Here is a 12,465-nt window from a genome sequence, read left to right as displayed (position 1 = left end):
TAAAAGTAAGAGACATCAGTTTGGAAGCAGAGTTTCGTGATGTAGTTACAAGTTATGATAATTGCAGAATATGCTTTTAGTTTATAACTTAATCAGGGTTGGTACATGGGCATAGCCAATTCACTTTGAGATACTGTTTGAGGTTTTTGTGAAGAGACTTTTGGGGGACTGCAGGGTGATCTAGTTTGGCAACAAATTCCAGGTTTTCCAATAAAGTTGGCAAACAGGGATTCACCAGCACAGTTATTAGCTTTGTGGGTTTGGACCAGTAGTTTATCAGCTGACTGTAGGGATCTTAGGTTGCTATATGGCTTAATAATATTTTTAAGTGAGGGAGCATCCTCAGGGTGGTACAACATTTTGTGCGCTATTAAGAGTTGATTGAATTGAATTAAGCTGGGCAGTTCAGCTGCTCTAGTTGTTTAAGGTTCTGGCAGAAGTGGGTTCTATAGGTTGAGTCAGTGGCGAATCTGGCAATATGATTGTAGCTATGGGACAGCTTACCTAATTCGGATTTGTTGAGGTTTGAGAGTCTAAGTCTTAAAAGTCTAAGGTGACATCCTTGCTTAGTTTTGCAGAAGCATTTTGGTGTAAAATGGGAGTGGAAATCAAATCAAATGAGAAGTAAACAAAAATCAGACTGAATGTGCCACAAAAAAACAAAAGAAGTAATATAAAGAAAAGAATCAGAGGAGAAGGAAAGAAAATTGGAAAATTCATAAATCTAGTGGCAAGCACAGAGATCTCCTGGAATAACCTCATGCTGACCAAGAACTGACATAGGAATGGTCAAGGAGAGGTGAGTTGAAACCAGAAGATGAAAGGCTAATGATGGAAGCGCAGAACAGTGGACTACATACACATTTGTTTACAAAGTGAATTGAACATGTGGGAGAAACTGACAAGTTCTGTAAAAAGAACTTGAAACAGTCACACATCTTCTTTCTGGGTGTGATACACTCATGGTAAATGGCCTTTATATTGAAAGCCACAATAATGTGGCAAGACTGCTGCAATGGGGATTCTGCAAACAAAACAACATAGAAGTAGCTATGAAACACTGGAAACATGAACCTGAAAGCATTATAGAGAATGATGAAGTTTATATCACATGGGATGACCCATTATCGACAATTCAAAAAATAGATGTGAGAAAAGCAGATATAGTAGCCCATGAAAAATAGACAAAAGTAGCATTGTTCATTGGAATTGTTACACTCAGTGATTTCAGGGTCTTACATACAAAGAAATACAAAGTCATAAAATACTAGAATTTGAGGGAAAAACGAGAAAAGTGTGGAAGAAAGATACCCAGATAGTTCCAACAGTAACAGGAAAATTTACAGTCGTACTTAGATATGCTACTAATATATGTAATTCTACATGAATTACAGAAGAAGTCAACTCTGGGCACTTACAGGTGCTGAGAAAAGCACTTTTGGCTAACATCAAAGATTGAAACAACAATTTCAGGAAATTTAACTGTAGCCAGACTTAGGAATGGGGTCCATCCCATCATGGTATTAGAAATCTGAAAGACTTAGAGAAATTAAACTGTGAAAGAACAATATGTAAGCTATAAGTTGCATCCATCTATCCATCCATAATCCCTTTTACCATTATTCTGCACATGGGGTCAGGTTGTCTGTTGATCAATGACAATCATTTAGATCCAAGGTTTATACAGCCAGGTGGCTTACTTCTAAACTGCCCAGATTTTTGCTTCATATTTTTGGCCTGTTCCATGTAAAATTTGAGGTTTTCTGCCAGACTATTGAAGAATGAAGTCACTAAATGATGACAGACATTTGAGCTGTAGCCCTCATATTCATCTGAAAATGCATAGTGACAGAAACCTGTATGTTACTCTAGTAACTTTTAATGTCTGTAAGAGTAATACTTAGCCCCTAATTTTAGGCCTTTGTCCTTCAGTATTTTTGGCTTTGTTCAGATTTTCTGCACCAAGTGGTTGAGAGGTATGGTCATGGTGGAATAGTCAAAATAAAAAAAAAGCCTATAGCCATCAAACAGATAATATTCTACATTTCCATTACAAACTAAATTTTATGAATTCCTGGATTATTAAGAATAGCTTTCTATGGATAATACAGGTTTAATGTTACACGGGGGAATCTAGTAGGAGAAAGTTGGCCAGGAAAAGGAGAGGGTAAAATAAAGATAAGTTGAAACGTACTAAAGAATATCTGCAAGTTAGGCTAGACTTTGTTGCTGCTCTGCATGAAATGTAATGTACCTTAGGAAACAATTTGATGAGGGAGAGTCATGTGGTTGAGACAGAGGAGGAGACTGGATGCCAGTTCTGACATCCCTAAATAAATATCATATAGATAAAGGAGACATGGTAAAGTAATCTTTGTTTAAGGACTGGATGATGAATGGTAAATTGGAAGAACAGAAGACAAAGGCAGCAGCATGAACAAGGTATAACAAGAATGATAAAGGATAAGATTGTCATAAAACTCTAGGAAAGGTGCAAACTAAAAGCAATCCACAGGTCAGAGGGGAAGACTGTGAAATGTATCGCAGTGATCACATGGCAGAAATTTTCAGTGACTGAAACCAAGAGCCTTGGAGTTACTGATGGACATTTAAAAGGAATGAGAAAGGATACCATACTACATAGAGAAATAAAAGGTTCAAACTAAAAGTTATACGGTCAGAAGGGGACGCCTATTAAGTATAGTGTAAGGGTTACATGGCAGAAATCTGCAGTAACCAACAGTGATAGCCTTAAGGTTGCTGAAAGTGGTTCAAGAAAAATTAGAAAGGGCTTCCTTCCATCTCATCTAGCTAAACAGAATGAAGTTAAATCTGTCAAGTTCAGCTCAGTGCAACTGAACTCCATGATCACTGTTTTCCATAAGAAATCCCTGCCAGTGGAACTAAACTCCATCATCCCTGCTTTCCATAGGAAATCCCTGCCAGTGGAACTGAACTCCATGATCACTGTTTTCCACAGGAAATAATTGCCAATGGAACTGAACTCCATTTGGGAGATTTCTTTCTTCTTTCTGTTTGTGCAATCATGGAGCTGATATATTTAAATTTGAGGGATGTTGTGGGGGCACTCTCCACACGAGGATGCTGGTGACACTCCGTAAAAAAATATTTTTTCGTCTTGATAAGGTTACAACCAGTAACATGGATCATAGGGGAAACATCTAAGATACCATAGCATAGAGTGGTAAAGGAAATGTGTAAACTGAAATCATTTATAAGGTAGAGAGCGGAGGCCTATTAAGTACATTGCAAAGGCTACAGGGTTTTAAGGTTTAGTGGCCAGCAACCAGATTTTTGTGGGATGATTTAGCAGTAACAAGGGTGTGGATATGTCTGGGGATGAAGGTACCACTAAAAGTGAATATTTGGTCATGCTGGGTTAGGTCATTCTCAGTTCTCCAGTAAAGTCATTACAGTTTTGTATGTTTTTTATTTTTCAATTTGGTGTGAATAATCACTGAGCTTAATGCCAGAGTCTACCCTAATTTTTAAACATATAAAACTGTGCAATAAGGAATACAAGAGAATACATAGTGTTATATACAGCTGAGGAGACCAGTAGTACATTCTGAATGTAGCTTCATTTACATAGTATTTCCATCCAAAACAGATCCTCTGCATGTCTTCCGCAGTATTTTGGACTAATCCAAAAAAAAAAATTACACACGGACTAAATCTCAGAATTTTGAACTATGGTGTCTTTTGCCAGCAGCCCTCCTCCATTACAAACACATGTATCCAAATTAAATCCAGTCAGAAGTGCAAATAAGTGTGTCAAGCTTACCAAACGCCTTGAGATAGACTTCAATTTAAATCTCAGTTATAAAACCAAGTTCTGATATGTTTCTATAAAATATACCGCTTACACAGGTGCAACCTGCAAACCATTCTAACATGTTATGAAGTTGCTCATGAGAATAACTGTGTATATAATGTCAAGAACTGCACATGTCAATCAATATCTGCAGTACAGGCCTAATGTGGCATTGTATATAACAGTACAAGAGTAGCACGCACCTAAGGAGTGTATTACGAAAGAATTTAGTCATAATGATGGAATTATCTATTTTTAAGAATACATTAGCTACGATAGCAGCATTATTTACGTAACAATACCAAAATATCCAAACAACATAAAATTAACTTCCACATTTTAAAAAGCAGCATGATAAGGCAATTGAAATAAAATAAGACATAGTGCAGTTAACTCCTGAGATGAAACTGGAAGATGCAATTTGATTTACTGATGAGGTAAAACTGAGGGGCGGAATCTCAGTGACGATGGGTAAATTCTTCCCTAAATCATACCTCAAATTCAAAAATAAACCACAATGGTAGAACTCAAATATAAACAGGATTCTATAATAAACATCAAAAATCTCACTACATTTAAAAATAAAACTCTTGAGATGCAAAACATACTCTTGCTAAACTAAACAAGGAACTCTGGATGCTGAACAAATCAACCAAAGGCATTTACAAGGTAAAATAGCCATACAGGTGATGGATAACCCCAAAGCACCCTTTAATTATGTTGAAAATCTTAGAAACAATGTCCCACACTTTGTATTACTAATAGCAAATGATATCACATATTCAGGCCCACTGGATACAGCCAGTCAGCTATACATACAAATATAGCTGCAACTTCATTCTCATTTCCCTCCAATGTTTAAGGTCAAAAACCCATACCTATAACCCCTCTAAAATCTCCCCAAAACAAGTTCTCAAGGTGCTCTCTATGGCGAAGTAAAATACATCTATGGGATCAGACAACATACCAGCCTGCCTACTGGTCAACCTGAAACGTGCCTTATCTGACCCCCTACATAAGTCATTCAATATCAACCTCATGACGGGCTATATGCCTGTTGAGTTGAGAACAAAAATAGTGATATCCTTGCACAAAGTTTGGAGGGGGGGGGTCAATGGATCTAGCTAATTAAAAACATATAAGCCTAGCCAGTCTCATTTGTAAGGCTATGGAAAGGATTATTATAGAAATAATAAATAAGGATATAGGTAACCGACAGACTCTCAGTCCAATGCAGTTTGGATTCAGCAAAGGCAGGATCTGCCTACTTAACCTGGTCATCTACTTTGAAAAATTTAGTAAAGCAGTGGACAGGAGCAAAACTGTAGCTAGACTTCACAAAGGTGTTCAACACCATCATATGTTCAGGTAAATGTCAATTCCTATCTAACTCACTGGATATCAGATCAGATCACAAAGAGAAGCCAGGAAGTTAGGATGGGCATCTGTACCTCCTACAAATGACCTGCCATTATCATTATACCAACCTCCCAGGGTTCAGTCCTTGGCCCACTCTTTTTTCGTATTTATTTCTCAGAAGACAAAGTTAATGTTAAGAGTTTGTGGCTATTTAAGTCTGCAGGTACCTTCGAACTTGGTGGCATTTTAAATTCTCCAGAGGAGGAAAGGATCCTCTTAGAGGGCTTTTAGCAAACAAACAAACAGCTGGTATCATAACCACACAACCATGGATTAAAGATAAGTGCCAAAAATACATAATAATATTTTTGGGAAAGCATAACATCCCATGTACATATCACATCAATAACATATCACTAAAAATTGATCTTATAGTTTGGGATCAGGAAAAATATGATGACAATGAACTGTCTTTTCATCACCATGTATCCAGTGTTGGAAGGAAATCCTTTTTCATCGCTCAGCTTATAACCAAGTGGACTGTGTCCAGATTTAGAGGTGTAATAATTCCACTGCAATCAGCACTCATTAGGCTGATGATTGATTATAATAACACTTTCAGTGTGTACCTATTTAAGCACTTAAAAACTGGAATGGCCACAACCATTTCTCACTAAAAAATCAAGGACCTATATCAAAAAACTTTGCAGACCATCGCAAAACCTTGTCCTTTTTCAGTATCATTCAGGCTACTGACAAGTGACCTGTGCCTTGCATATAAACCTTTAACAGACCCAACTTTCTCAATTACAAATTTGCAAGTCCAATTATATCATAAAAACCCTTGCAAGGGATGTCAATCTCATTGCAAAATAAACAATACAGGTCAGAGGTACAGGCATGTATCACAGAGAATACAGTTTCAGTAGAATTGTCTTCCACTCCATAAAAAGCAAAGTACTTTGCTTACTCTATTCAAAAGACATTTGGATGAATGAATAGGAAACGACAAATTTACCCCCAGTTTAGCATTTCTTTCCTTCATGGATAGGAGAAACATATAAATGTTCCAACATACCTTTCTGTGACCCATCTCTGGGTTATTCAAGTATAAAAGTAAAAACTACCATTGGAATGTAAGGCTGAGCTTCTTAAGATCCTCACACATCAACAGCCTAGTAAGTATAGTTGAACCTATGACTGTACCTGGGGATCCTAGTATGAACCCTTATTGCTAACTTATGCATATACTGTGTTAATTTCCATGATATGGAGCCTTAGTTAATGGCCATTGCTTTAATCTAGTTAAATAGTACCAGGACTTGTATAATCATTATGAATTCTTTTGATTAAAAAAAAAAGATTCATCTAGGCAATGACCATTATTTGCAGACATTGTTCACTGGATGACAGATGACAACTTGTCTGAAATCACAGTTAATCATTAAGGATTCCTCTGACATGGTGCATACTGAACACAATCACCGACCTATAACCCCCAGTAGAGTCTAGAAGAGATAAAGACAGGAGTTAAGAAGGAACCAGCTGTGGTGTGAAAGGCAATGGCAGCAGTCATATATGGCTCGTACTTGAGGACATTGGCAGACATTCAGGAAAATATGCCTTAAAAAAATTTTCAGATGACTCCATTTAATCTATACAGCCCCTTGGGAAGGACAACTGAACACTGTCAACACAAGTGTAAAGTAGCAGACTCGTCTTCCAAACCAAATTACTTAACTGGGACACAACAACCATAGCCCTATTAGGCTTCTCAGAAGTGTAACTGGTTGATTAGGATTGCAGTCAGTAAAATTCAAGTCTGAACTACCATGACTGAAGCCAAACAACAAACTCAGTACTCTGTAAACAGGAATGTACTTGCTGTGCTCAGGTTTAACACCCTCTCTGAAAACACAGGAAAAAGAGTAAATGGAGGAAGTTACTTAGCACTAACAGGACAACAGACTGCACTGAATGTAGTCTGAACTCTGAGGCAGTGATAGATTCATAGGTTCATAGGTAAGTACTAGGCTATCTGCCCAAGGGCATTTATAAGCCTAGCCAGAATGTGTTGGCTTTCACCACCCCCTTAGATTAATTCCCTGTACCGCTGTCCAGCAGAGCCATTAGTTCCCTGCGCCTCCATCTAGCAGAGCCACTGCAGTGATCCCTGGGGTAAATTTTCTGTCTCCTATCCACCCATCAATGTTTCTCTTGAAGAGTGTTAGTGAGGGGCTCTGCCTGATGTATATTGGAATACTGTTCGAAAGCATGGGGAGTCTCTGGGACAGGAATCTATCCCTCCAGCACGTCCTATTTATCATTGTAGTGAGGTTTATATCTCCAGAGCATGTGGCTCTCTGGGATTTGTTTTCTTTTAGGTGGAGCATGTGCATCAATTCAGGAGTGGACATGGCCTTGTATGTCAGGCAGAGATCACCTTTGAGTAAGCGGTATGCAATCGAGTACAGCTGGAGTTTCTTGAGTCGGGCTGCATAGGGCATCTGTTTGAGGCCAGTAATCCTCTTGTTGAGGTACTTTTGTGGTCTTTCCAGCTGTTGCAGGTGTCTTGTAAGGTACATCCTAAATGGGGCATTGTATTCTATGATGGGTCTAATGAGTGATGAGTAGAGAGGCACAATAACCTCTTTTGTTCTAGATGTGAACCCTTTTGTGATTAGGTGGGCCACAGAGAAGGATTTTCTAACCACCATGGCAATATGATTATCAAAGGAGAGATTACTATCTACTTGGGTCCCCAGATCCCTTATTACATTTTCTGTATTTTGGGGACTACCACCTATGTGGTAGTTCGCGGGTACTTTGTTTTTCCAAAGGGGATGACTATGCACTTTTTGGCATTTAGCTTGAGGCCCTGATTTTGACAACAGGTATCCGTCTCAGTGAGACCCTTCTGGAGGGTGTCTGTATTAGCCGGAGAATCAATTATGGCCCCTAGTTTGCAGTTGTCTGTGAACTTGGTCAGCCATAGTCCTCCTGCGCTTGCCTGTACCTCTGAGAAGTATATAGCGAACAGGAGGGGTCCTAGGACTGAACCCTGGGGGATGCCACTTGTAACTGGTTTAGAGTCGGACCTAGAGCCTGCAACTCTCACCGTGTGGGTTCTATCTGTGAGCCAGTTGGCAACCCATCTTGTGGCGTAGGGGTTTATGTTCAAGCTGGTGAGCTTGTCTATAATACCAGAATGGGGAATGGTGTTGAAAGCCTTTGCCAGGTCTAGGTAGGCTGTGTGGATCTCCTTTCCCTCATCTAATGCCTCGGTAATTGTCTCAAAGAAGTCCACCAAGTTTAGGAGGCATGGTCTGCCCTTAACAAAGCCAAACTGGGTAGGGTCCAAGGTTTGGATGTTCCCAATGTCTCTGTTAATGAGTTCCATGATGATGATGTGCTTCATAGCCTTACAGACCAGGCTAGTCAGGCTTATAGGGCAACAGTTCCCAGGGTTCATTGTGGCTCCACCTTTGTGGAGTGGGATAACTGTTGCTGTGCACCACTCTGTGGGTATGTAGCCTGTAGAGAGGCTGAGTTTGAACAGTGTGTTAAGATGGGGGGTTAATTCATTTTGGAGCTCTTGTAAGACACAGCCTGGGACACCGTCTGGTCCCATTGAAGCTGTATTTTTGGCTTTGGATAGGGCTGTTTTAACCTGTGTGTCGGTGATTGATGGGGCCCTACATTCTTCTGGTATGGCTATGGTTCCTTCAGGTGGTGAGAGGAGGGTGAAGTTTGCACTAAACCTTTCTGCCAGAATGTTGGGAATATCAGTCGGTTCAGTGTATTTTGTGCCACTCTGCACTAACTCAGAGCAGATCTGAGAGTTTTCACTTAGGTTCTTGACATAGCTAAAGAACGCTTTGTGGTTATCTTTGCAGTCCTTGGCAATTTTTCTTTCGAAGCTAGCCTTGGATGATTTAATGAGGGATCGTAGTTTCTTGCTGATACTGATCAGGGATGTCTTTCCTTCTTGGGATTTTACTCTTTTCTGTGCTAGTTTCCTCCTTCTATTGTATAGTTTGTTTATGGCAGGGGTCCACCAGACTAGTTTCCTTTTCTTGGAGGAGTGAGTCTTGGTTTTACATGGGATAGCACGATCCATGCATTCCCACAGATGCTCATAGAGTGCCTTTGTAAAGGTTTCAGCAGCTTGGACAGCATTGTTCTTTAGCATTGAGACTGTGAACCTTTCCACCTCGGTCTTAAGTAACGTGGAGTTTGCTTTTGAAAAGTTTTTCATGGTGGTTTCTTTGATTGGGGGTGGGGGTGAAATGTGAATATCCAGAGTGAGTAGTCTATGGTCTGATCTAACCAGCGAGGGGTTGAGCTCCGGTGTGGAACACCGGTTGCCCATGTTGGTGATGACCAGGTCCAATATGTTGTTCCCTCTGGTGGGGGTGCTGACCAGTTGATCCAGGGCATTCGAGTTTATAAATTCTAGGAAGCGTTGGGCAAGGGAGTTGGTACTTGAGTAGCTCTCCCAGTTTATGTTTGGATAATTTAAATCACCCAGTATTAGGGTGTTTGGTAAGACCTTCATATTTCCCAGTGTTTCCAGAAATGCGGAATGGGGGTCCTGGGTCATGGTTGGTGATCTGTAGCAAGCTACAATTTGGATTGCAGTTTTGTCCATTGTTAGTTGCACATGGATGATCTCTGATGCATTGTGCTGCGCCACTAACCTGGAAGTATGGGCATCCTTGATGAATATGGATACACCCTCGCCTTTTGTGTTTCGGTCCAGGTTCTGTGGCCGAAAGGTATGGCATGAGTTATAGCCTGGTAGTGCTGGGGTGCTCTCAAAAGCCTTAAACCAGGTTTCTGTTACTGCACAGATGTCGATGTTCTTCATACTGAGGAGTGCCTCAAGTGTGTTCATTTGAGGTTTAGATTTCTGGCATTGAGTAGCACTACCCTCAGGTTTTGGTTACTTGTGCTATTTACGGTGGTGGGTTTGTCTTTTGAGCCTTGCATAAAAGAGCCTTGGCCAGTATTCAAAAGCCTAAGGGTGACAGGTGCAAGCCATCTTTTGCAAAGAAATGTGGCTTGTCGAGCATGTCATCCCAGGTGGACAGATACTGGATCCCCTTTGAATGACACCAGAAACTTAGCCAATTGTTGAAATTGATAATTTTTTCTTTATACTGTGGCATTATTCTTGGTGAGGGCAAGATGCTACTCAGGGTCAGGGTCATACTGGCCTGGGCTACATGATCAGAGAGCTCTTCCGTGTCTCTTTTCATGTAGTCCAGGGAGGTACTCAGTTCTCCAAGCAAATCAATAAAAAACAACTCTTACATGCTCACCAATACATCCATTCACACCATTATAAACAGCTACCAAACTAACACATCAGAACTTAGTAGGAAGAGGCAACTAACTTGAATCCATAGTTTATTACATCTAACAGTACCCATAACTATAGACTATGTGTCACTTTTTAAATTCACTCTCAATGAACCAAAAAAAATCTTTGGGAATTAAAAGATGGACCAAACATTAGATATCCCTACAGTACAGGTACTATAAAGGTTACAATTACTGATACTAGTTTGCATCAGACTTCCACAACCTAAAAAGGGTAAACAAGTCCAGTCATATCATAAAGCTCATATCATAGGAGGAAAAATGTTTTAGATTCATAATGAGAATGCACACAAATGAAGAGAAATGAAAGCAAGCAAGCTTTGTACAGAGTACCACACAAAACTCAATGGCTTGCAGTTGATTTTGCATTCAAGGAATGAAGGTTGAATGAAAACAATATTGTTTTCCACAGCAAAAAGAGGTAAAGCCAGCAGATATGTGTATGGTAGGACAGAACAGTCCTCTAAATTTCATACAGCAGTTAGACAGCAAACTAATACATTGTGTTAACAACAACAGACTGCTATCATAACTGCAGCCAAAATTCAGCAAATGCTGTGCCAAGGAACCTGATGTAAAACAAGCAGAATATGAGAAACAAGAATAAATTAGCCAGATGCCAAAATAGCAGAACAATCTCAAATGCAGAGACTAGACAGACAAAAGCTGTCATCTTTCATTAGGAATAACAATCTGTGTGCCACATCTTATAAACCTTATTGAAGGGATTCGTGAAGATGTGGTTGTGTGTAGCAAATTGTCACCCTATGTTTCCATGAACTGCAGCAAGCTATACTGCACACTGTGGCAGAAATAATTTATAACACCCTCGTGACATGCCAGAAGCCTGTCCTGTTGATTTTGGTTATCATCTATGATCATGATATGAGCAGGAACCTTCACTCAGCAATTCATGCTGGTGTACCAAAAAACATAGTTAATTGGAGGACCCAGCTGTGGTATCAACTCCACACAGAAAAGATTTAACCTGGCTTTGGCAAATAATTAGAACAAGCCCCCCACACACCCACATGCATACACACACACACACACACACACACACACACACACACACACACACACACACACACACACACACAAACAGTCACACCACACACACACACACACACACACAGTCACACACACACACACACACACACACACACACACACACACACACACACACACACACACACACACACACACACACACACACACACCAGCACCGAAACACGAAATTGTTTGAGGTGAAGTGTGAACTGACAGAGAGCAATAAATACCCATTTTGTTTTCCCAGGCACTGCAAATCTCATGACCTTTCACCATGATGACTTAAAATAAAAAATTTAGGATTCCACATTAAAAAAATACATCACATGTAAATTACTACCTTCTGTTTGAAAATCAATATAATGTGATGATTAGTTTATATGATAGATGTCATGTCTATATAAAGAATACTTTTACAAGCTTTGGTGAAGTAATGCTGAACATTCCATATATTTGAGGTTGAACTTACAAATACATTCAAATGATTAACCACTTGTCAAGAAGAAAGTAATATCTGTGGGTAGAATCGTTCCAGTGATTAGATGTCAGAAAGTGAAGACATTAAACATGAATGGTACAAACAATATAACATTGCATTCCATAAACTGTATAATGTATAAGAAGGACCAACACAGGCATGCATCTGCACACACACACACACACACACACACACACACACACACACACACACACACACACATACACACACACACACACTCACACACACACACATACAGAGTAAACCTTGTCCAGATGCCCTTTCTGAATGTCCAGCATACTCTGTATTCTTCACACTGTTGATTCTACTCAAAATAAATCCACAATGCCTACATATG

General features: G+C 39.7%; 1 protein-coding gene across 18 annotated transcripts in view; it reads right to left on the bottom strand.

Moving 5' to 3' along the window:
* Positions 1 to 12,465, bottom strand: part of ROBO2 (roundabout guidance receptor 2) — a 1,870,921-nt gene that overhangs the window by 88,735 nt on the left and 1,769,721 nt on the right. The gene's annotated exons all lie outside the window — the stretch shown is intronic.

The sequence above is a fragment of the Protopterus annectens genome, chromosome 5.part0, assembly GCF_019279795.1.
Source record: "Protopterus annectens isolate FY-2018-M chromosome 5.part0, PAN1.0, whole genome shotgun sequence".
Taxonomy (NCBI): domain Eukaryota; kingdom Metazoa; phylum Chordata; order Ceratodontiformes; family Protopteridae; genus Protopterus; species Protopterus annectens.
This window is presented reverse-complemented; position numbering and strand designations above follow the sequence as displayed.